The sequence below is a fragment of the Carcharhinus amblyrhynchos genome, unplaced genomic scaffold, assembly GCF_965287045.1.
Source record: "Carcharhinus amblyrhynchos unplaced genomic scaffold, sCarAmb.v2.hapA scaffold_39, whole genome shotgun sequence".
NCBI classification, from domain to species: domain Eukaryota; kingdom Metazoa; phylum Chordata; class Chondrichthyes; order Carcharhiniformes; family Carcharhinidae; genus Carcharhinus; species Carcharhinus amblyrhynchos.
Window position 1 is genome coordinate 6,303,660 of NW_027649780.1, and position 25,415 is coordinate 6,329,074.

Below are 25,415 nucleotides of genomic sequence, written 5' to 3' on the forward strand. Positions count from 1 at the left end.
CCTCTCCTGTCTCCATCATTGATGCAAAAATCATCGCCAAAGGCTCTGCAATCCGTTCCCTCGTCTTTCACAATAACCTGGGGTACATCCCACCTGGTCCCAGCGACTTATCTATTTTGATGCATTCAAAAGCTCCAACACATCCTCTTTCCTAATGTCCACACACTCAAGCTTTTCAGCCCGCCGCAAACCTGCACTACAACCACCAAGATCTTTTTCCACAGTGAATACCGAAGTATTCATTGAGCACCTCTGCTACTTCTACTGGTTCAATACAAACTATCACATTTTATAGGTCCTATTCCTTCGCATCTCATCCTTTTACTCTTCACATATTTGTAGAACGCCTTAGGGTTTTCCTTTATCTTACCTACCAAGGCCTTCTCATGACTCCTTCGGGCTCTCCTAATTTTCTTCTTAAGTTCATTCCTACAAGCAGTATACTCCTGTAGATCCCTAACATTACCTCGCTCCCTGAACCTTTTGTACACTTTTCTTTTCTTTTTGACTAGATTCATTACAACTTTTGTGTGCCACGGTTCCTGTAACCTACCATAACCTCCCTGTCTCATCGGAACGTTGTCATGCAGAACTCCAGAAAAACATTCCTTGATAATCTACCACCTTACTTCGGTACATTTCCCCGAGAATACTTCCTTCAAATTTATGTCTCTAATTTCCTGCCTGATGTCTTCATATTTCCCCTTACTCCAGATAAACACTTTCCTAGCTTGCCTGATCCTATCCGTCTCCAATGTCAGTGTAAAGTTATGATCAATATCCCAAATACCCTCCCACTGAGAGATCTGACACCTGTCCAGGTTCATTACCCAATACCAGATCGAGTACAGCTTCTCCTCGGGTAGGCTTATCCACATACTGTGTCAGAAAACCCTCCTGAACACACCTAACAAACTCCTCCCCACCCAAGCCCCTTACCCTAGGGATATTCCAATTTTGGGAAATTAAAGTCTCCCATCACGTCAACTCTGTTATTATTGCATCTTTCCAGGATCTGTTTCCCCACCTGCTCTTCAACAACCCTGTTACTATTGGGTGGCTTTTCGAAAACACTCAGTAAAGTTATTGACCCCTTCCTGTTCCGAACTTCCACCCACAGAGACTCCGTAGACAATCCCTCCACGGCGTCCACCTTCTCTACAGCCATGACGCTATCCCTGATCAACAAAGGCACAACAGTGCCGCTCCCCCACCTCTTTTACCTCCATCCCTGTCCCTCGCCAACTGTTAGTCTCTGGGATTCATTGTCTCAAAGGCCAGATTAAACATTTTCCGTGGTGACTTTCAAAAGAGAATGGTTGCAAAATCGAAAATATAACATGGAGAGGTTCATGTGTCAACGTCAAATGCAGTCGGGTGTTTTTTTAGCTCACTGAGATAGCAAACATGTGCTCGTTAGGCCGAATAGCCTCGTTGTTTAATATATAAACCGGATGAGTGACAGGATTGACTGGAGTGCAACATTTTCATTTCATTCATTAATGGTTGCTGCCTGATGGATTAGTTAAACATATACTTGTTAATTCTTGGATTCTTTCTCAATAATTTTCATTCATTTGGCTATGAGTGTTGTTCGCAAGGCCAAAAATTGTTGCTGGTCCGAAATACAAATTACTGCGGATTCTACAATCCAAAACAAAAACAGAACATTCTGAAACATCTCAGTGGGTCTACCAGCATCTGCTGAGGGAGAATAGAGCCAAAGTTTCGAGTCTCAATGACGATTCGTCAGGGCCATCTGGATTCAAAACATTAACACTATTCTCTCTTCACAGATGATGTCAGAGCTGCAGAACTTTTCCGCATTTTCTGGTTTTGTGTTGCTCTTGCTAATTGCATTTGAACAGTATAGTTTGCTAATGGCCATCTTAGGTGTTAGTTAACAGTCAACAGTCGTGATATTATCGCTAGAGTAATAATCCAAAAACTCAGCCAATGTTCTGGGGTCCCGCGTTTGAAACCCAATTCAATAAAAATATCTGAAATTTCGAATCTACTGATGACAGTGAAATCATTGTCAATTCTCAGAAAAAACCCATCTGGGTCACTATGTCCTTTAGTGAAGGAAATCTGCAATGCTTACCTCGTTTGGCCAACACATGAGTCTAGAGCCACATCAGTGTGGTTGGCAAAGAACAAAGAACAAAAACAGCCCGGGAAACAGGCCCTTCGGCCCAACGAGCCCGCGCCGCCATTTTAACATTACCAGTCCCCTCTCCACCCGTGACCCTTATCTATGCTTATGGCATTCCACATTGAGGGAAAACTAATTTAGGGACAAGTTATTACCTCCAATCACCCTAACAGCAAAGCTTTGGGGTGTGGGAGGAAACTGGAGCACCCCCACGCAAGCACGGGGAGTGTCGTCGGGAATGAGTTAATAAACTTTGTAACACATGAGAGAATGAGAAAAATATCCAGTAGCCTAGATGCAGACTGTTTTCATATATTTCAGGTAAATGTAACTTTGTTTTCGTGTGCCCAGACTGCTCAGTGCCCTTGTTGTTGTACACAAGTTTCAGGTGACCCAGACAGGGAGACGGCAGCTGCTCTTGCTATTATACACAAGTTTATGATAAGCCCGCTTAGAAATGTAGTTGACCCAGCTTGTAGTTACGTTGTGTCTTTAATTTCTTGGACTTTCGCCGAATATAGTGAAACCTGCATGTCCGAAATATATTTCATATAAATATTCATTATATACTGCTTATGTGTCATGTACTAACATATTATACATATACATATATTATGCAACTTATGAGCACAGATTGTCATACCGGCCCGTTAAGTTTAACTTGTCTTGTCGGTCTGTATGTTAGCTAAGGGCTAATCACACATGTCAATTGCGGCCTTGAGATAACCATGAAGAAATGCCGTGGCAGCCATGTTTCTATGCTGGAGGGCAACCCACAGCCTGGCAATCTGCTGAGAATGAGAAGATGCGTACGTGACTGGGGAGGGTATAAATATGGGCTCTTAACTTGTGTTCGGGGAGATGCCTGGGGAACCGCTGTTAGGTGACAGGTCTATCTCCCAAAAGCTTTTGAATAAACTGCTGTACTTTGACTCACAATTCGTCTCAGAGGTATCTTTACCTACAACAGGGAGAATGCGCAAACTCCCACAGACACTGGCCCAAATCCATGTGTCTGCACAGCAAACAGGGATAGTCACTGAGCTGTCGTGTTGCCCAGCATCTGCTCCAGTTTAAGCACACACTAACGACATGAAGTACTAGGCTATTCTTGAACATCCAAGAGCAGCCCTTGTACGACCCATCACGTGTATGCCCCTCATTGGACAACAAGACTTAGAACTTGTGAATAAAAAGAGAAAAACATTTGTATCATTCCACATCCTTATACATTACCAGGGACGTCCCAAGGCTACTGAACCTTATTTAAAACAATCTCCTATATCCTTCCATCTCCAACCCACTCATGTGCCTGTCTAAGTAACTCTTCAACAACTCCAGCGTGCCTGCCTCCACCACCTTACTTGGCAGAGCCTTCCATACCCCCATTACCCTCTGTGTGAAAAACCTCCCTCTAACATCCGTGTTATACCTCTCCCCCCTCACCCTAAGCCCGAGGCCCCTCGTACTGTGCGCTTCTAACATAGGAAAACGCTTACCACTGTTTACTCTATCTATAATCTTCATAATCATATATACATCTGTTAGATCTCCCCTCAGTCGCCGTTTTTCAAGGGAAAACAGCCCCAGTTTGCTCAATCTTTCCTCATAACCCAGTCCTTCCATACCAGGCAGCATCCTGGTAAACCTCCTCTGCACTCTCTCATGGTCTCCACGTCTTTCTGGTAGCAAGGCGACCAGAACTGGACGCAGTAATCCAAATGCGGCCTAACCAACGTTCTATACAACTGCGACATTAGACTCCAGCTCTTGTACCCTAAACCCCTTTCTATAAAGGCTAACATACCATCAGCTTTCTTCACAACCTTCTCCACTTGTACTGCCACATTCAAAGACTTGTGCACTTGCACCCCCAGGTCCCGCTGCGTTTCCATACTCTTTATAGGTCTACCCTTTATCATATAACTCCTCCAAACATTATTTCGGCCAAAATGCATCACCTCACATTTATCAGGATTAAACTCCATTTGCCATATATCTGCCCAATATTCCAGCCTATCTATATCCTGTTGTATTGCCAGACGACACTGCTCCTCACTGCCCGCCAATCCAGCCATCTTACTGTCACCTGCAAATTTGCTGGTCACACCACTTACTCCCTCTTCCAAGTCATTTATATATACTACAAAAAGAAGAGGTCCCAGTACTGAGCCCTGCGACACACCAGTAGTGACAGACCTCCAGCTAGAAAAGGACCCTTCCACTACTACTGTCTGTCTCCTCTTACCAAGCCAGTTCTCAACCCATTTAGATATCTGGCCTTGTATTCCTTGAGCCTTAATCTTTTCAACCAATTTACCAGGAGGGAGTTTGTCAAACGCTTTACTGAAATCCATATAGATGACATCAACGGCTCGTCCTTTGTTGACCGTTTTTGTCACCTCCTCAAAAAATTCTACCAGATTCGTAAGGCAAGACTTCCCCTTTACAAAGCCATGCTGCGTATCCCTAATCAGATCCCAACGCGCGAATTGCTCATACATCCTATCCCTAAGGATCCTCTGCATCAATTTGCCTACCACTGACGTCAAACTCACCGGCCTATAGTTACCCGGGTTATCCCTCCTACCCTTTTTAAACAACGGCGCCACACTCGCTATCCTCCAGTCCTCTGGGACCTCACCTGTGTCCAAAGAAGAGACAAAGATTTGCGTCAGAGGCCCAGCAATTTCATCTCTCGCCCCCCTAAGCAGCCGAGGATAAATGCCATCAGGCCCCGGAGATTTATCAGTTTTAATGCTACCTAAAAGCCCTAAGACTTTTTCCCTCATAACAGATAGCTCCTTCAATTGGTCTACAGCTCCCTCGAAGACTGTACCAGACACCAAGCCCCTTTCCTTCGTGAATACTGACGCAAAGTATTCATTCAGGATCTCCCCCGCTCCCTTGGACTCTAAGCACATTTCCCCTCTTCTGTCCCCGACATAGGAGTCCCCTAGCCACCCTTTTGTTCCTGACATAGGAGTAAAACGCCTTTGGATTTTCCTTAATCCTACCTGCCAAAGCCATTTCATGCCCCCTTTTTGCCCTCCTAACTCCCCTTTTGAGATCCCTCCTACTCTCTCTGTATTCCTCCATCGCTCTTTCCATTCCCAGTTGTTTAGGCCTAACATACGCCTCTCGTTTCTTCCTGACCAAGTCCTCAATATCTCTAATAATCCACGGCTCTCTAATCCTACCTTTCCCATCCTTACTCTTAACCGGCACATGCCTTTCCTGCACCCTTTGCAGTTTTCCCTTGAAAGACTCCCACATGCCTAACGTGGACTTGCCCTCCAACAGCCTATCCCAGTCTGTATCCCTAAGCTCCTGCCTAATCCGGCTGTATCCAGCCTTCCCCCATTTAGCACCCTCCGCTTAGGGCAGCACTCATCTTCTTCCATTAGTATCCTAAAGTAGACAGAGTTGTGGTCACTGTTAGCCACATGTTCACCTGCTGCAACCTCAACCACCTGACCCTGCCCATTGCCCAGAACTAAATCCAGTATAGCCTCCTCTCTAGTAGGGCTATCTAAATACTGCTCCAAGGACCCTTCCAATACACATCTTACGAATTCCCCTCCGTCCGAACCCCCAGCTCTAGGCACCTTCCAATCCACCCCAGGGAGATTAAAATCTCCCACTACAACAACCTTGTTCTTCCTACACTTATCCAAAATGTCTCTACATATACCCGCTTCCACTGCCGGCGGGCTGTCGGGCGCTCTGTAGTACACCCCTAGCACAGTAATCGCTCCCTTCCTAATCCTCAACTCCACCCACAGAGACTCAATTCCTAACCCCTCTGTATTATCCTCCCTTTGCACCGCTGTGATGTGCTCTCTAACTAACAGCGCCACTCCCCCTCCTCTTTTCGACCCTCCCCTGTCATGCCTAAAACACTTATACCCAGGGATATTTAGCTGCCAGTCCTGCCCTTCCTTTAACCATGTCTCCGTCACTGCCACCCTATCTAAATTCCTCGCGAACGTTAAGGCCTTAAGTCCATCCGTTTTACCCGCCACTCTCAGCGCATTAAAACAGATGCACTGAAGGCCTACAGGCACACTTGGATCCTCCTTCTCCTGGGAGATTTCCCTATCATCTAGACTTACCCTGTCACTCAGCTCACTCCCAATCCCAGTGCCTACTGAGCTATCTGTCTCCTCTCCACCCGCCCCCCTCCACATTAGTTTAAACCCTGCCGAAACACTCCAGCTAACCTCCCAGCTAAAATATGTGTGCCCTTCCCATTTAAATGTTCCCCATCCCACTTGTACAGGGGCCCTTCCCTCACAAAGGCTTCCAAATGGTCTACAAAACTAAAACCCTGTGTCCTGCACCAATCCCTCAGCCACGCGTTCAGCTGTAGGATCTCATTATTCTTAGCCCCGCTGTTACTGGGCACTGGCAGCAGCCCTGAGAATGCCACCCTGGAGGCCCTGCACTTCAGCCTGGCCCCCAACTCACTGAATTGCCTACGTATATCCCCCCTGCTCTTCCTTCCTACGTCCTCCTCCCGTATGTGTATAATTACATCAGCCTGGGTCCCTTCGCCCTTCAAAATTCCCTCTACCCTCTCCGAAACATCCTGTACCCCTGCTCCAGGGAGGCAGACTACCATCCTGGAGTCCCGCTTTTGCCCACAAAACCGCCTATCAATTCCTTTAACCCTCCCATCCCCCAGAACTATCTGACATCGAGCCCCCTTCCTTCCCTCTGAGGCATTCTGGTCTTCCTCTCTTGCCCTTTCTACCCCAGTTATCGCCTTGTTGGGAGACTACCTCTGGAGTGGTCTTCGTACGATTACTCCTCTTCTTTTTCCCCTTCCTAACAGTAACCCACCCATCACCCCGCACCCCACCCCCCACCACCATCCCAGGCTCTGGGATCTCCACGTGACCATGGTTCCGATCCATTATTGCCTCATTCTCCCTGATTAAAACTAAATCTTCCAGACGCAGCTCTAATTGCCTAACCCGGGCCCTCAAACGCTGCAACTCCAGGCATTTGGTGCAGATGTGGACTTTCGGGAGACACGTTGTCTCCAGGAACTCCCACATATTGCACCGAACGCAGCTGACGCGTCTCCCCAAGGATTTTGCCATTTACCTGACCACCCTTAGAGTTATGGACACAGAAATGGAAAACAGGAAAAATTGACTGTCAACTGTTCTCAAGGGCAACTGGAGATGGGCAATAAACGCCAATGTTCCATGAGTGAATAAAAATGCTGTGTGCCAGGTGTCACATGAAAGCCAGACGGTGTCAAATCCGCAGATTTTCTTTCTTAAAGCGGGGCAGCAAGTGTTTTCACTCGACTGGATTGGGGACTTGGGATGGTGTTATACGAGGAAAGATCGGACAGAGTCCATTGGAGTACAGAAGATAGAGTGATGATTTTTTGAAACATATATGACCCTTTGGGGGAGGATGTGGAGGGGGGGGGGAGGTTCGGAGGGGTGATGAGGGCCGTGGTTTGGAAGCTGATAGAATGCTTAACCTTTGCCGGACAGATAGGAAAGAGGGCGAAGAAAAGAACTGTTTCATCGTTCAGAGGCTGTATGCCTTTGAAACTGTCTTCTGCAGAAATCTCCTGCAGCTTCAGTCGCTGGGAAAGTCTCTGAAAAGATTCATGCTTGTCGACAGTTGGCAACATCTGGCCTCTCACTCCTCCCCCCCGCACTGCCTAACTGCCATCTCGCTGCTGCAGTTTCCAGCCCCGGGTGATTGAACCACAAGCTCTGGTCTTTGAGCAAACTCAGAGGCTCAGCGACCTCTTGACTGAAACCGCACGCTCGGCCCACTTCCTGCTGCCGTTGGTCTCCTTGCCAACCAGAGCCTGGTTCCCCCAATCAGCAGTGAACACATGTATCATTACATCTCAGCAATTTCTATCAAAAAAGCAACCCAAAGTCGATTAACCCTTTGCTGCCAAGGAGAAAATGAATGTCAACATCTGATAGGAAATTCAGAGCATGAACTTTGAGACTGAGAAGTGTAATTTATGTCATTCTTATTAAAGAGCTGGATCATTCATCTTAAAATACCAAGTACAGGTTGATCAGTCACACTAAAGTTTGATGTGTTTGTTGCTATGGGGAACGGTCTCTGGCCAAGTCATCCAGAGTCCTAGACACGGTAGTTAGCTCTGCAGAGCCAGAGACACGGGTTCGATTCCAGCCTTGGGCGGCTGCCTGTGCTGAATTTGCACGTTCTCCCCATGTCTGCGTAGGTTTCGTCCGGGTGCTCTGGACTCCCCCAGTCCAAGGATGTGCAGCTTGGATGGTTTGGTCGTGCCAAAATGCACGTTTGTGTCCCACAGATGTGCAGGCGAGGCAGATTGACCGTGGGCAGAGGGGAGGCCTGGGTGATTTCTCTTTTGGAGAGTCAGTGCAGACTCGATGGACAGAATAGCCTCTTTCTGCAATGTATAGTTTCTACGATTCTATTACTGTATTTTATGGTTAACACAAGCGCAAAACCCATTACAATAAATTGTTCCTCCCTCCTCCTCCAAGGGTGTTGTAACAGCATGGCGATTAATCCAGAAAGCAATGGATAATGCTTTGCGCACATATGAGGATTGAATTCTTGCCATGGCAGTGGGAGAAATCTGAATTCAATAAAAGCAATCTGGAATTCAACAGTCTAACCATGAGTCAATTGTTGTTAAAACCCATCTGGTTCACTACATGAGACTTCAAATACAACACCTTGGTCAATGGAAGCCACGTGGTTCAATGGTGATTCGGCATGGGAAATACATTCTGGCCCTGTCGACAATGCACGTAGCAATGAGTGAAGTAACAAATTCATTGTATGTGGGGGGCGCTGGCCTGGCGAACATTTATAGCCCATCCCAAATGGCCCTAATTACCACTGCAACCAATGTAGTTAAATCAGGAGCAGACTTTATCTTTAAGTGTTGGGAACAATCTGGGATTTTTCTCGCTTTCATGGTGGGGTTAGCTCCTCAGTTTCGTCATTCCAATAAAAAGCTTCCCCCCCCCCCCCACCCTCCATTACCTTAACTCCCATTATTTTTTGTTGTTATATTTTTAGGCAGGTTGCGTGGGGGGGGGGGGGGGGGGGGGGGGCTGGTGGAGCGGAGGGTGGGGGGTGGGGGGGGGGGGTTGGAGACGCCAGAATAATGGTAAGACCCCTAAAAGAAAAAGTGTTTCTGAATGGAGGCTGTGAGAAGTGGCGTTCATCAGGATCAGCGCTAGGGCCTTTGATGTTTGTAATATGCATAACTGATTTGGAGGAAAATGTACCTGGATTGATTGATACGTTTGCAGACAGAACAAAGGTTGGTAGACTTGCGGATTGGTAAATTTGTGGATAGCGATGAGAACCATCAGAGGATACAGCAGGATATAGATCTGTTAGAGACTTGGACAGAGAGATGGCGGATGGAACTTAAGCCAGACAAATGTGAGATAATACATTTTGGAAGGTCTAATACAGGTGGGAAATATACAAAAATGGCAATGCTCTTAAGAGTATTGATAGGCAGAGGGATCCGGGTGTACAGGAACACAGGTCACTGAAAGTGGCAACGTATTTGGGGAAGGCAGTCAAGAAGGCATACGACATGCTTGTCTTCATCAGCCGGGGCATTGAGTTTAAAAATTGGCAAGTCATGTTTCAGATTTATAGAACCTTAGTTAGGCCGCACTTGGAATAACGTGTTCAATTTTGGTACCTACACTGCCAGAAAGATGTGGAGGCGCTGGAGACGGTACGCAAAAGATTTACCAGATGTTGCCTGGTATGGAGGGCATTAGCAACGAGGAGTGGTTGGAGAAACTTGGGTCGTTCTCACTGGAACGACAGAGGTTGTTGGGTGAACTGGTCAAAGTGTACAAGATTATGAGAGGCATGGGCAGCGTGGATAGTTAGCTTTTTCTCAGGGTGGAAGACCCAATTACTAGGGGGCATACCTTTTAGGTGTGATGGGCAAAGTTTAAAGGAGATGTACGAGGCAAGTTTTTTACACAGAAGGTGGTGGGTGCCTGGAACTCGCTGCCAGGGGAAATATTGGAAGCAGATACAATAGTGACTTTTAAGGGGCGCCTGGGCAATACTGTATAGAATGGAAATAGAGGGATAAGATTCCTGGAAGGATAGGGAATTTTAGTTCAGTTGGGCAGCAGGCTTTGGGGGAAGGGGGTGTGGGGGCGGGGGGGGGGGGACGAAGGCCCTGTTTCTGTGCTATAATTTTCTTTGTTCTTTAATCTGGAATGGCCATCGAGTGAATGAACCTCAGCCCTGAGACCAGGAGCTTCAAACCTGTGGACGTCCAATTGTTGGACTTCAAAAAATAAATTGGCTCCAATTGGCGGGATCTGCCATGGGGAGCTGGTATCCTCATGATGGGCCGAGTGGCCTCCATTCGTACTGCGTGACGACGAGTGCGCTCTGTTGACCAAACCAAATGCATGTTTTGCCATCGCAGTAACAAAGAGACAGAAGACACCCCTCATTAAAGACTGCAAATTTATTGAATATTAATTGTGATGCATATGACAAAAGAAGAAAATGACAGATACGCATAAAACTGTGATTAACCAAGCAGGAGACTTTAAGGCGGAGGAGCAGAAGTGGACCATTCAGCCCACCGGGTCTGCCTGGCCCTTTAATGAAATCATGGCTGGTTTGATATTATCCTCAACTCCACTTCACCATTTTATCCCCATAAGTCTCGCTTCCCCTGCCTAACCGGACGATCTTAAACATGTATGAATGTCCCATTTGTGAAATAACCTGAGAGCACTGTGTATCAGATAGATTGATTTTAGGCTAAGCTAATGGCGTAATGTTCAAACACTCCTGCTCATCTTACTTGTGAAATGCCCTGTAATGATAAAACTCTACACGGTAGCAGGTGGTGCCTCAATTATCTCTAAGGGCCCGGGTGTACAGGCTGGGGTCGCGCTGGGAGAAAACTCTGGAGTCCAAGATTAAGCATGGGAGCGAGAACGTCACCTTGGCTGCAATCGAAAAGCGGGTGGCATCCCAATAGCCGCCTGATATTCGCTCTGATCGACTTCCTTTGATTCAGAGAAGTAACTCCAGGCAGTCAAACTTACCCTTTCCTCCACTAGCTCTTGAAATACTAACAAAGGAACACAGATTGACTAAAACTAAATGGATCAGGTCGGGGTGATTTCAAAACCAGCTTCCCTGTTCGCCTTTGAAATCGAACTACTGAGTTATCGAGTCTGATGAAAATCCTATCAGACCCTTGCTGATTAAATGCATCTTCCGCTCTTAAATTGCATGCAATAAAAATACAATGTTTAAAATAACTACCTAAATAAAATAACCAAAAGGGAAAGATGAGGTTCCATTAGCTAGATTGCCCTGTAAAGGGGCTGGTACTGTCACTATGGGCTGAGTGGCTGCTTTCTCTGCAATAGGATTCTGCTATTTTAAGCAAAGATTATAAAAATCGAAGATCTACATGTCCTAAAATTGAAAATGCTGTTTTCAAAAATGTGTCCGACACTAATGCAGGCAGAAACCATATAAATGTTAGCTCCACGCTGTTGCTAAAATACATAATTGAAATGTTTGTGTCGCATATGCAGTAGAATTCATGCAGAACCATGAGTTTCAAATCAAAACAACATTGGAAAAAAGTTACCGAAATAAGGATCTTTAAAATTAAGCCGCCATTTAAAACAAGCGAGATTGAATTGCTTGAAGTGGAATCTGTGATCAGAACGAGTCTGGATTTTGATGCCCCAGTCAATGAGTTCACACCTGAATCCATTTCATCGTCCAACGCAGTTCTGTTTGGAATGAAAGGAGCAACAGTGGTAGTATGTCAAAAATCAGCAAGCAAAGAACACGTTTTATCTTTAGGGTCTCCGTTAATATTCTCATAAACCAATGCAAGTGCACAAGAACCCCTACAGTGCAGAAGGATGCGATTTGGCTGATAGACTCTCTCTGAAAGAGCCTCACAGCTCAAGACCAGGGGATCGGCTAAAAGGCCCATGAGGTGTGAGGAAGCAGGAAGGGGACAAAGAGAGAGAGGCAATGGCCGAGAGCAGAGAGGGGGATCAGCGAGCACCAACTGACTGAGTTTTAAAAATATATTGTCCGACTCTCCAAAAGAGCCACACAGCTCAAGACCAGGGGATGGGCGTAAAAGGCGAGACTAGTCAGTGACACCCATAATTAAACACAAATGATTATGTCTTGTGGATGGTGCAGAGGATTTGGGGGATTAAGAGATGCGTTATTCAGCGCAGGATTCCCAATCTCCGACATGCTCTTGCAGCTAGAGCGCTTATATGGATAGTCCAGTCCAGTTTCTGAGCAACGTTAACCCTCAGGATGTTGATAGTGGGAGTTGACCTGATAGAAGTCTACAAGATTATGAGAGGCATGGACAGAATGGATAGTCAGAAGCTTTTTCCCAGGGTGGAAGAGTCAGTTCCCAGGGAGCATATGTTTCAGGTGCGAAGGGCAAAGTTTAATGGAGATGTACAAGGCATATTTTTTTACTCAGGAGAAGTTTGAGAAGTCAAGGCTGCGATTGGGAGCGGGGGTTGGGGGGAGCGGGATGAAAAACGATGAGTATGGAGAACGGGGTTAAAATTTCGTTTGTCTAAATGCATCCAAGTTAATGTTCACTCCACGGGTTAGCTTCAGCGCCTGCCGTAACAGTGGCCTCGCAAGATCCCGTCAATGAACAGCGTCCATCACACTTTGTCTTTCCGGGCACGCATTTAGGTGACTGTCCTTACCTCAAAATAGCCACACCCTGGCCGTCATCATGACATTGAAAGCAATGCTCTTGAAAAACAAAATCCTGAGCCCCATCACCGTCAAAGACAAAAAGTTCGCCCTCATTCGATCTGCCAAAATAAAAGAAAAATATGACCGATCTGGTTTAATGCATGTATCATGTGGAGTTGAAAAACAACTGTATACCACTAACGTGATTTTTTTTTCATTATCTAACTGCTTGACTTTCGTCCGTCTGTCCATCTCTGTCCCTCCATCAGTCTGCCGGCCCGCCCGCCTGCCTGTCTATCTATCTTCATCTCTCCTTCACTCTGAATTTCTCTCTCTCCAACCCCCTGTCCCCTCTCTTTCCCTGGATTTATATATCTCTCTCCCTCACTCTGTGTGACAATCTATCTTTCTCTATATCTCACTATATGTTTATCATTTGATCTCCGGGTTTGTATCCGTGCATATTTGTCCACTTATTAATCTATTTGCAAGTATTTTACTTTGATAAATGTTGAATAAAACACATACCGCTTTCTGCGTCACTTAATTCTGTCGAGGAATCATTTCGACTTGTGAGGCATTGAAGTTTCTCTGGAAGGGCAATAAAGACATTTGACTTATTCGGTGAGCAAGTGACATTACTGTAACCATGTTTGCTCTCAATATCACCTCGAATACTGTTGTTGTCATAATCAATAGCCGCGAAGAAAGTAAGAATCAAACAGCACGATTGGACTTGTTCACTTGATTATTCACAATGGGGAAACATTGGTAGCTCTGCCATTTAGTTCGGCCCAAATCAAAGAGTGCAGGCTCGATTACCCAACAGGGATTAAACCCCAGAATCCGGACCATTCCATCGGTGCAGTATTTCACTGTCTTCCGAAGAAGTCGTGAAACCGAGGCCTGATTTCAGCTCTGCAGTGGAGGAATGATGTCTAGGTATTTCTCCAGAGGAGCGGGATTCTCCTGTATCCTGGTTAGTATTTAATACTTTCCTAAATTCGGTGATGTCCCAGCGTCAGGGACCTGGGTTCGATTCCCGGCTTGGGTGACTGTCTGTGCAGGGTCTACACGTTTTCCCCGTGTCAGTGTGGGTTTGATCCAGGTGCTCCGGTTTCCTCCCACAGTCTGAAAGACGTGCTGGTTAGATGCATTGGCCATGCTAAATTACCCCTCAGTGTACCCGAACAGGCACAGAGTGTGGCGACTCGAGGATTTTCACAGTAATGTCATTGCAGTTTAATGTAAGCCTACTTGTGACACTAATAAATAAATATTTAATTAACCGGAGCTGCTTTGTCCTGGGTCGTGTCAAATTTCTGTGTGTTGTTGGAGCTGCACTCAGCCAGGCAAATGGCGAATACACTACCACACTCATGATTATGTCTTGTGGATGGTGCAGGGGATTTGGGGAATTAGGAGATACGTTATTCAACACAGGATTCCCGATCTCTGACATGCTCTTGTAGCCAGAGCACTTATATGGATAGTCCAGTCCAGTTTCTGAGCAACCTTAACCCGCAGGATCTTGATAGTGGGGGTTGGCCTGATAAGATTATGACAGGCATGTACAGATTGGACAGTCAGAAGCTTTTTCCAGGGTGGAAGAGTGAATTACTCGGAAGCATAGGTTTAAGGTGCGAGGAGCAAGCTTTAAAAGAGATGTACGAGGCAGGTTTTTTACACATAGGGTGATGGATACCTGGAACTCGTTGCCGGGAGTGGTAGTGGAAGCAGATACGGTAGTGAGTTTTAAGGAGTGTCTGGACAAATACATGAACAGGATGGGAGTAGAGAGGTATGGTCCCCGGAAGCATAGGGGGTTTTCGTTAAGTCGGGTAGCATGGTCGCTGCAGGCTTGGAGGGCCGAAGGGCCCATTCCTGTGCTGTAATTTTCTTTGTTCTTTGCTCTTTGTTTCAGTCATGGTAATACCATTAATTGTCAAGAGCCGATTGTTAGCTTTTTTACCTGTTGGAGTTGGTCATCGCCTGGAACATGTGCGGCGGAAATGTTATTTGCAGCTTGCCAGTCAAAGCCTAGATATTGACCAGCTATTGCTGCCGTTATAATGCACTAGTTCAAGATCTGAGGTGGCTTGAATGCTGCTGAACATTGTTCAGTCATCAGCGAACATCCCAACTTCTGACCTTATAATGGATTGAAAGTGATTGATGAAGTAACTAAAGCTGGTTAGGTCTGAGACACTGAGGAAACCCTGCAGTGTAGTCCTGAGACTCGAGTAAGTGACCTTCAATCATTAGTCAGCTGATCTTTCAAAAAAGACTCCCTTTTGAGTGACGATGACACAAGAGTCTTTCGGTCGTTAAAAGGATGGATAATATTTTGGTGGACGTTCTTCTTATCATAAAACATTCTTAGAGGAGTCAGTGGCTCAGCGGCATTATCACTGGGCTAACAATCCAGCGACCCAGGATACTGATCTGGGTATTGTAGATGCGAAACTTGAATATTTCTTAAAAATGGAATTAAAAGTCTAATGATGACCATGAAACCATTGCTGATTATCATTAAAACTCATCTGGTTCACTAATGTCCTTTAGGAAAGGAAATGTGTTGTCCTTACATGGTCTGGCTGGCATGCGACTCTTAAATGCCCTCTGCTGAAGGGCAATTTAGGATAAGCAATAAATGCTGGCCATGGCAACGACACCCACATCACATGAAGGAAATAAAATAAACTTACCAATTTCAGCTGCGGGCGGAATGTTTACTGAGTAATTTTGATTATTGTGAAATGCCTTGCACGTGATGTTTGGCGATTTCTCAGATTGGAGGAAAGAGACGAAACGCGAGCTCCTGTAATTCCCATTCTCCAATAGGACACTGGATCTTGTCACATTGTCCTTCTGGTCGGATCCGATGTACAGGGACAACTCGATGGCCTTGGGGGAGAAGTCTGAGGCCAAGCATACTGCAGCTGTGTTGGTGCCGGGGTCTCCCGGTGGCACTGGCGGATAAAAGACGCTCAATTTTGGTTTTTCCGGGTCTTTCGCCTCTGAAAATTTAAGAAATAAAAGGAAAGAGTCAGAATCCAACAGGGTGACCTCCTCCAACCTGCTGTGCCATTCGATTAGACCGCATTTTTTTCTGTGCCTTAACCATATGTAAGTTTCTCCATTAATTTACCGAATGCTGAGACTAGGAACAGAGAAGGCTGAGGGGTTTTGCCTATCTCTCTTTCTCCCTCTCTCTGACACACACACACACACACACACACACACACTCATACACACACACGCACACATGCCCAGGCACATACTCAGACACACGTACATACACAGACACATATGTACACAAACAGACAAACACACATACACACACGCAGGTGAGATCCGAAACGAATATTTCTCTTCAGTATTTACTATTGAGAAAAGCTTGGATATTATGGAACTCGGGAAATAAATAGTGATGTCTTGAGGATTGTACATATTACAGAGAAGGAGGTGCTGTAAGTCACAAAGCGCATCGAGGTAGATAAATCCTCTGGGCCTGATGAAATGTATCCCAGGATATTGTGGGAGGCTAGGGAGGAATTTGTGGGTCCCCGAGCAGAGATATTTGAATCATCGTTAGTCGCAGGTGAGGTGCTGAAGATTGGAGGGCGGCAAATGTTGTGTCTTTGTTTAAAAAGGGCTGCAGGGAAAAGCTTGGGAATTGCAAGCCATTGAGCCTGACATCTGTGGTGGTTAAGTTTTGGAACATATTTTGAGAGATGGGATCTACAGGCATTTAGAGATGCAAGGGTTGATTAGGGACAGTCAGCATGGCTTTGTGAGTGGAAAATCATTTCTCACAAATTTGATTGAGATTTTTTTAATGGATAGCCAAGAAGGTTGATGAGGGCAGTGCAGTTGTTGCCTATATGGATTTTTGACAAGGTATCGCATGGTAGGTTGTTGCATAAGGTTAAATCTCACAGGATCCACGGTGAGGAAGCTAAATGTATACAAAATTGATTTGTTGACAGAAGCCAGAGAGTTGTTGTCCAGAGTTGTTTTTCAAACTGGAGGCCTGTGACCAGAGGTGGGCCCCAGGGATCAGTGCTGGGTCCACGGTTATTTGTCATCTACATTAATGATTTGACGAGAATATAGGAGGCATAGTTAGTAAGCTTGCTGATTACACCAAGATTTGTGCAGAGTGGACAGTGAAGAAGGTTATTTCAGATTGCAATGGGATCTCGATCAATTGAACCAGTGTGCTGTCCACTGGCAGATGGAGTTTTACTTAGATAAGTGAGAGGTGAGGCATTTTGGTAGATTGAATGAGGGCAGGACTTACTCGGTTAATGGTAAGGCTTTGGGAAGAGTTACAGAACAAGGAGATTTCGGGGCATCGGTTCATAGCTCTTCTGTCCACAGGTGGATAGAGTGGTGATGACAGCATTTAGTATGCTTGGTTTCATTGGTCAGACCATTGAATACCGGAGTTGGGACGTCTAGTTGAAGTTGTATAAGATATTGGTAAGGCCAACTTTGAATACTGTGTACAGCCCTGGTCACTCTAATATAGAAAGGATATTATTAAACTATAAACTGTGCAGAAAAAATTTTCTAGGATGCTGCCTGGACTTGATGGTTTCAGCTATAAGGAGAGGTTGGATAGACTGGGACTTTTTCTCTGGAGTGTAGAAGACTGAGTGATGACCTCATAGATGTCTATAAAATAATGAGGGGTACAGATCTGCTAGATAGTCAATATCTTTTACTAAAGTTAGGGATTCTGCAAATGCTGCATATTTGTCTAACAAAATAGTAATATGAGTGTACTCGTGTGTATGTGTGTGTGTGCGTGTGTGTGCGTGTGTGTGTGTGTGTGTGTGTGTGTGCGTGTTGTTGGAGCATTATTTGTGGCCCAAATGGCCTACTCCTGCTCTTATGTTCCTTTGAGAATGAAGTACATTTGCACGCCGTCGACATCCACAAAGACAAATATAGACATACAGGCACACAGGCGTACACACATACACACACACACACATGAACACACACACACACACACACACAAATCTAGAGACACACAGAGAGAAACAGACTTGAGGTATTGAGAGTGACTAGAGAACATAGGTTTAAGGTGAGGGAGAGAGAGAGAGGGAGATACATAAGTGCCCAGAGGGGCATTTCTTTTCACACAGTGGGTGGTGAATGTCTGAACAAATTGCCAGTGGTATTAGTAGCGACGGGTATAATTTTGTCTTTTAAAAAGCATTTAGATAGTCACACGAGTAAGATGGGAATAGGGGGTTATGGGCCAAATGCGGGCAATTGGGATTAGCTTAAGGCTTTATGAAAAGGGCAGCATGAACAAGTTGGGCCAAAGCCCTGTCTCCATGTTGTAAACCTTGATTCTATGACTCTATGACACACAAACATGCATTTCGAGGCAGTCATATCCAGGTACACAAACACAGAGACACATTGAGACATTGAGAGTCATACACACACCAGAACCACACTCAAACACAGACAAACTAGATTTGGGGACCGGATAAAATATTTCCAATCTTGCTTATGACCTACACATAATGGTGAGGAGGGTACATGGGTGATTTGAAGGGGATTGAGGCAGGCCGAGTCAATGGGCAAGAACATGGCAGATGGAAAAAAAACTGAATATGTGTGAAATTATCCACTATGGCAGGACAAAAAACACCAGAAAGGCAGAGTAGATCCTAAGCGGGGCGAGATTGGACAGAGTTGTTGCCAGAGAATGTCCTTGTTCACGGGTCACTAAAAACTAGCATGTAGGCACAGCAAGACACGTGGAAGACAAATGCCACATATTTGTTTAATAAAATAGGAATATGAGTGTACACGTGTGTGTGTGTGTGTGTGTGTGTGTGTGTGTGCGCATCATGATCTGTTTGAATGTTGGAGCATTATTTGTGGGTCAAATGGCCTACTCCTGCTCTTAAGAATGAAGTACATTTGCATGCCGTAGACACTCACGAAGACAAGCATAGACATATAGGCACACAGGCATACACACACACACACACACACACACACACACACACACACACACACACACACACACACACATCTAGAGACACCCAGAGACACGCAGGCTGAGGTATTGAGAAACAGACATGCCCAGAAACAAACACAGAGACTGAAACACATGCAGAAACTTGATGTGGAGACCAAATGAAATAGTTCAAACCTTGCTGATGACAAAGAAAAAATGGAGAGAAGGATGCAATGAGGGTTTCAAGGGAATTTGGACAAACTGAGCGAGTGTGCAACGACATAGCAGTTGGGATAAAAAGTGACTAAGTATGAAGTTATCCACTATAGTTGGAAAAACAAAGAAATATAGAGTATTTCCTAAACAGTGCGAAGCTGAAAAGAGTTGGCTTCCACGTAACTAAAAGCTAGCATGCAGGTGCAGCAAACAATGAGGAAGGCAAATGCTATGTTTGTATATAACAAAATATTAATGTGCGTGAGTGCACGTGTGTGAGTGTGCCATGATCAATTTGAATATTCGGTCAGTATCGGTGGGCTAAATTGCTATACCTGCTCCTATCCTGCTTCGAGATTTGAATACATATATATGCCGCAGATACTCACACATTCAGGTATGGACATAGAGGCATGCAGGCGTACAAACACACACACACACACACACACACACACACCTATGCAGGATGATTTGCAGTTTAGTTGCATTTATTAAGACAATGCGATAGAATGTGATAGAATGCTGAATATGTTAGTTTGCAAATAACACAGAAACGGAATTGTAACAGCGTAGCTGGAAGCATCAATTTGCAAAGAAATATTAATATTTTGTGAATGGATAAAACTAGTGGATGTTTTCAGTGCAGGGAAATGTAAGTTAACGCACCTTAGAATTAAAATTCAATGAACCATGTTTTTTATAAATGTCCATATGCTAAGAGTGAGGATTAATCAATGAATGTCTTTATGCGCAAACAGTGAGAGACCGAAAAATACATTCGGAGCTTAATATTTATTTTTTAAATGTGAAGATCTGAGATCAATGATTGAAATAGAGAACAGTCCGCAATCAGAACCGACAACATTTATATTCTGTTTTTCATAAAATTAAAAATCGTCATTTAAAAATTCCTTGAACAGAGCAGGAGGAGAAGCCATTTTACTCTGTAAGCTGTATGTATGTTGGGAGTGCCTGTTTAACAGTGTAGATGGTGTTTAACTCTAAAACGCTGGAATTTAGTTAAGGAGTGACTTGATCATTCCCAAACGGAGAAGGTTGATAAACAGGAACATTTGCTACTGGTTGGGGCGTCCGAGATTTCAGCAAATTGGATTTTAAACGATGTTTAATGTTTAAGACTTTCAGGGGCGAAATCAGGAAACATTTTGCCACTTAATATCTCACTTTCCTCCATTAAGATATTTCCTAAATCCAAACGTTTTTGACAAAAGCTAATATTGTAAGAACATAAGAAATAGGAACAGGAGTAGGTCATCTAGCCCTTCGAGCCTGCCCCACCATTCAATAAGATCATGGCTGATCTGAAGTGGATCAGTTCCACTTTCCCGCCTGCTCCCCATAATCCTTAATTCCCTTATCCATCAGAAATCTATCTATCCGTGACTTAAACATATTCAAGGAGATTGCCTCCACCACTTCAATGGGCAGAGAATTCCAGAGATTCACCACTCTCTGAGAGAAGTTCCTCCTCAACTCTGTTCTAAACTGCTCCCCCCCCCCCCCCACCTTATTTTGAGGCTGTGCCCTCTAATTCTGGTTTCCTTTCTAAGTGGAAAGAATCTCTCTACCTCTACCCTATCTAGCCCCTTCATTATCTTGTAAGTCTCTATCAGATTCCCCCCTCAGTCTTCTAAACTCCAACGAGTACAGGCCCCGTCTATTTAATCTTTCCTCCTCTGTGTGCAGTTTTGGTCTCCTTATCGAAGAAAGAATACATTTACAATAGAAAGAATGCAGAAAAACGTACACTAGACTGATTCTTGGAATGCAGCATTGTCATTTTAGGCGAGGCGACTGCATCTGTTTTCACCTGGAGTTTAGAACATGAGGGGCGGTGTCATTGAAATATGTAGAATTCTAGCAGGGATGAGCAGACGGAATGCAGGGAAGTTGTTTCCTTTGGCGGGGTGGGTCTAGAAAAAGGGATCAAAGTTTCACTGTACAGGGTTGGACATTTAAGTCTGAGATGAAGAAAAATTCTTCACTCAGGGGTTAGTAAAACTGTAATTCTCTCCACCGAACTTTTGATGCGAAATCAGTGAATAAATTTTAAGTGGAAATATATTACTATACTCTAAAGACATCAAGAATTATGAGGAGAGGGCTAGTGTGGTGTTGAGTTACAGGGTCAGCCACTGTCGTGTCGAGTGGCAGAGCAGGGTCTAAGTGTCGAATGGCCTACTCGTGCTCCTATTTTCTATCTTTCTCTATAGCATATATGTCCACGAAGGAAAGTGATGGCTGATGGCACTGAATATTAATTCTTTCATAAAGCTCACAAGACGAAATTAATCACAGTGATATCTGACTCTGGCAAACTTTTGATTGAAACTATCACTAAACATTCTTCATGCAGCATTATGGCATGGTTGCCGCGAAAGGGCAATGTTATTTGATTAGCAGAACAGAGACTCAGGCTAATTTCCCTGAAGAAATGGGTTCAATTCCCACCCCAGTACTTGGAGTAATTTCAAATAAATTGATCGAAGTGTAGCCTCCAGTAAGAACTTCGGCAACTATCGACGAATAGCCTAAAAAGGCATTGCCGTTCAATGGTTGGCATCTTATCTTTGCAGCAAAAAGCATTTTATAAGAGCTCGTGCTTTTTGGCGTAATATATTCGCATGGATAGAGGATTGGCTAATCGATAGGATACACAGAGTTGGGATATGAGGAACATTTTCAGGATAACAATCTGTTACAAGTGAATATCTCAGCGGTCAATCCTCGGGCCACAATAATTTACAATATAAATAATGACTTGGATGAAAGAAGTGAATTTACTATTGCCAAGACTGCTACCATGGATTGTAAATGCCCATTTAGATTAACAATGTCCTTTGGGGAAAGAAATGTGCCGTCAGTGGTTTGGATCCAAGAAGCAATGCCTTGGAATCTGAAATTGCCCAGTGGGCAATTTGGAATGCCCACATCCAAGAAAGAAACATAAAATTATGCGTTTTTAGTCCAATATGACATCACCAAGGACTGGAGCTACAAAAACTGGACACTGCAATTTTAGGAGGAGCTGAGCTGGATATTCAGCTGCGCAAATTCATTATATCGGTGCAATGTCCTCAACTGCCTTCCCACATGGTGCTGGCTCCCTGTCCATCACACAGCAGGTAATGACATTAAGTAAGCTTATCCTTTCTGGTCACATATTTCATTGCTGAGTCTGGGTGTCTCACTGTAGTGTTTAGTAAATGTGCAGGAACAATTTCCAAGACAGAAACTTGGCATTGCAGAAGCTGAATCATATTTACCTAGCAGAGGAGAGAAGAAAGGCATTTAATTTGCATTATTTCGGGATCGCTGTATACAAATTTCAGACTAAGTCAAGCCAAGGATGCACGCATACTTTTCGTGTGTGGTTAAATGTCACTGACTTGCAAAGGTTACAGGGCGAAATTGGCGAGATGGTCAGAGAGGTAGACCAAACGGAATTTAAACCTGAGAAGTGTGAGGTGATGCATTTTGCGAGGGGTAACAAGGCAAGGAAATGCACAATGAACTGTATGCAGAGAACCAGAGGGACCTTGGCATGCAAGTCCAAGATTATTTAGGACGTAGCATTCAAGGCTACAACCAAGTGCTGAAAAATGCAATTGGAATAGATAGGGGTTTAATGGCTAGAGCAGGCACAGTGGACCGCAGGGCTTCTTCCTGTTCTGTAAAACTCAATGACGATGATTCTACTGTTCCCGAAGCAAGAGCGATAGGCCTAATGGTCCCCTCCATCGTTGTAGGAGCCTAATAATTTGCTGTTGGTAAATTCTAAAACAGAGTTGTCAGAGACATTTTAATTTTTCACTCGTCTCCTGCCCCTCCCATCAATTCAACAGTAGCTATTACGGGGCAAAGATTCGTTACAGGTGTGTTAGAATTTGAAATTACTTTCTTAAACTGTAAGCAGACACAAAATGCAGAGAATCGTTTCACTTACTGGGTTCTACAGTGAGTTTGGTTCCACTGCCAAAGATAAGCTTTGCACAGTGATACCCGATGGTACAAAATCGACATAACCCACATGAATAGCAATGTAAGGATTGTTTTTCATGCTCAGGTTTTTGAGATTCGATTTGCTTCCACAGCCAGTTCATTATTACCTCCAGAAACATATGCAGAACAATATCCGAGGAAGGATGTCCTGGCTAAAGAGGGAGCGCAGCGACAAATTCAGGAACGGCAGGAATGACGCATGAGGGATATTGAGTCGGTGAGGATTTTATTGTCTGGCATTCAGAAGAAGGAAGGCAGGAGGAGAAGATCTCATTAAAACCCATAATGCAGGATTACACAGGATAGTTGCAGGATGGCGGTAGGGTCCAGAACCGGGGTTCACAGTCAACAGATATAGGACAGATATGAGGAGAATTTCTTTTCCACCAAGAGAATAAAATAATTCACAATTACAAAGTTTTAACAAGAACAATGATGCTTATTCATCTCCCCGCTCTCTTTTTGGTCAACTCTCTGGATGGAATCTTCCTATTAACTGGACACAAATCTGCTCCTCAGTTCAATAAAATATTACTGAGGTGTGCAGTTCCAACTCCTATCCCATGAACCTCTAATGCCTGGGTAAGCTGAGCTAGATCAAAACTGACTCAAAACCGTGCAATCTCTTCGTCTGCATGCCACATGTTATATTGGCACTCTGCCTAACTTGACTAGACTACTTACAACAGAAAACTAGATCACAAAGACGACGTGGAGTGAAAGAATAAAAACACACTGACTTCATACTCACTTGGTACAACTGTCACCTGGGTGCCGCTGCCGAACGTTAGCTTAGCATTACACAGTAACAATTGCTCAGACAGAAACCTTCTATTCAGAGAGCTGTTTCAGATTTCAGACAATTCACGGCAAAGACAAATATGGAGAGTCACTGATTCGCTGCAGGTAACAGATATCTTCCTCCTCCCCACCATCACAGCAAAATGGGCCAAATAGCCTCCTTTGATGGTCTAAGATTCTATCAAAGTGAAGAATTTCTGAGTCAAGGTAGACACTGGTCAAATATAGCCATCCACATCCTCCCCCTACAACAAATATATTTTGCCTCTGAACATTTGTTTGGTAATATAGGAACAAGGGAAGGCTATTCAGAACTTTGCACCTGCTCTACCAATCTCTGAAATGGCCCAACAGAAAGTTGCAACATGGCCTTGCCAGCGACGCCTTAACCCCTTAATACAATTCAACGGATAGTATTTAATTTGTTCGCTAAGCTTTCTCTCCTTACAGATGCTGCCTGATCTGCTGTGGTTTTTCCCAGCATTATCTGTTCTTATTGTCATAATCGTGTTAGATTCCGAAGACATAAACAGACCTGTTGAGCCTGAAAGATGCGTTTATGTTTAGTTGAATCACCAGTTACTCAGGATCATTTCCAAAAGAGAGATTTTTTAAATTCATTGTCGGACATGGGCACCGTTGGTTGGCCAGAATTTATTATCCATTCCCAATTGCCCTTGAGAGTCAACCAAATTGCACATATAGGCCAGATCAGATAAGAATGGCAGATTTATTTCTCTAAAGGACACTAATCAACCAGATGGGTTTTTTCCAACACTGGTTTTCATCATCAACAGTAGATTCTTAATTCCAGGTTATTGAATTCAAATTCGACCATCTGCCGTGGTGGGATTTGAACCCAAAACACTTGTTGATTTCCTGGATTAATAACCTAGCGATAACATCACAAGGCCATCGCCTCCTCTCAGTTTCACCACCTCACAGTGATGCAAGGTCAACCAATGAAACTATATGCCAGGTGGTTGGGAACCTATGTTAGGAGTCAGCGAAAGAGGGAACAAGGACAAAAACAAGAGATAGAAAAGGCAAAAAGAAAAATGGTCTGCAGAGAAACCAAAGGCAAACTTCAAACAGGGCTATCGAGAAGAATACTGGAAAAGAGACAATCAATGTTAAAAAGGCAAGCTTAAAGGCTCTGTGCCTTAATGTGCGGAGCATTTGCAATAACGTGGTTGAACTAATCTTGCAGATAGATATAAATGGGCATGCTATAATTGGGATTACAAAGACATGGCTGCAGGGTTCTCAAGGATGGGAACTGAATGTCCCAGAGTATTCAGTATTTAGGATGGGCAGGCATAAAGGAAAAGGTGGTGGAGTGGCACTGTTGGTTAAAGAGGAAATTAACACACTGGTGAGAAACAATATTAGTTCTGATAATGTGGAGTCTATACAGGTAAAGTTGAGAGATACCAAGGGGCAGAAAACATTAGTTGGTGTCATATACAGGCC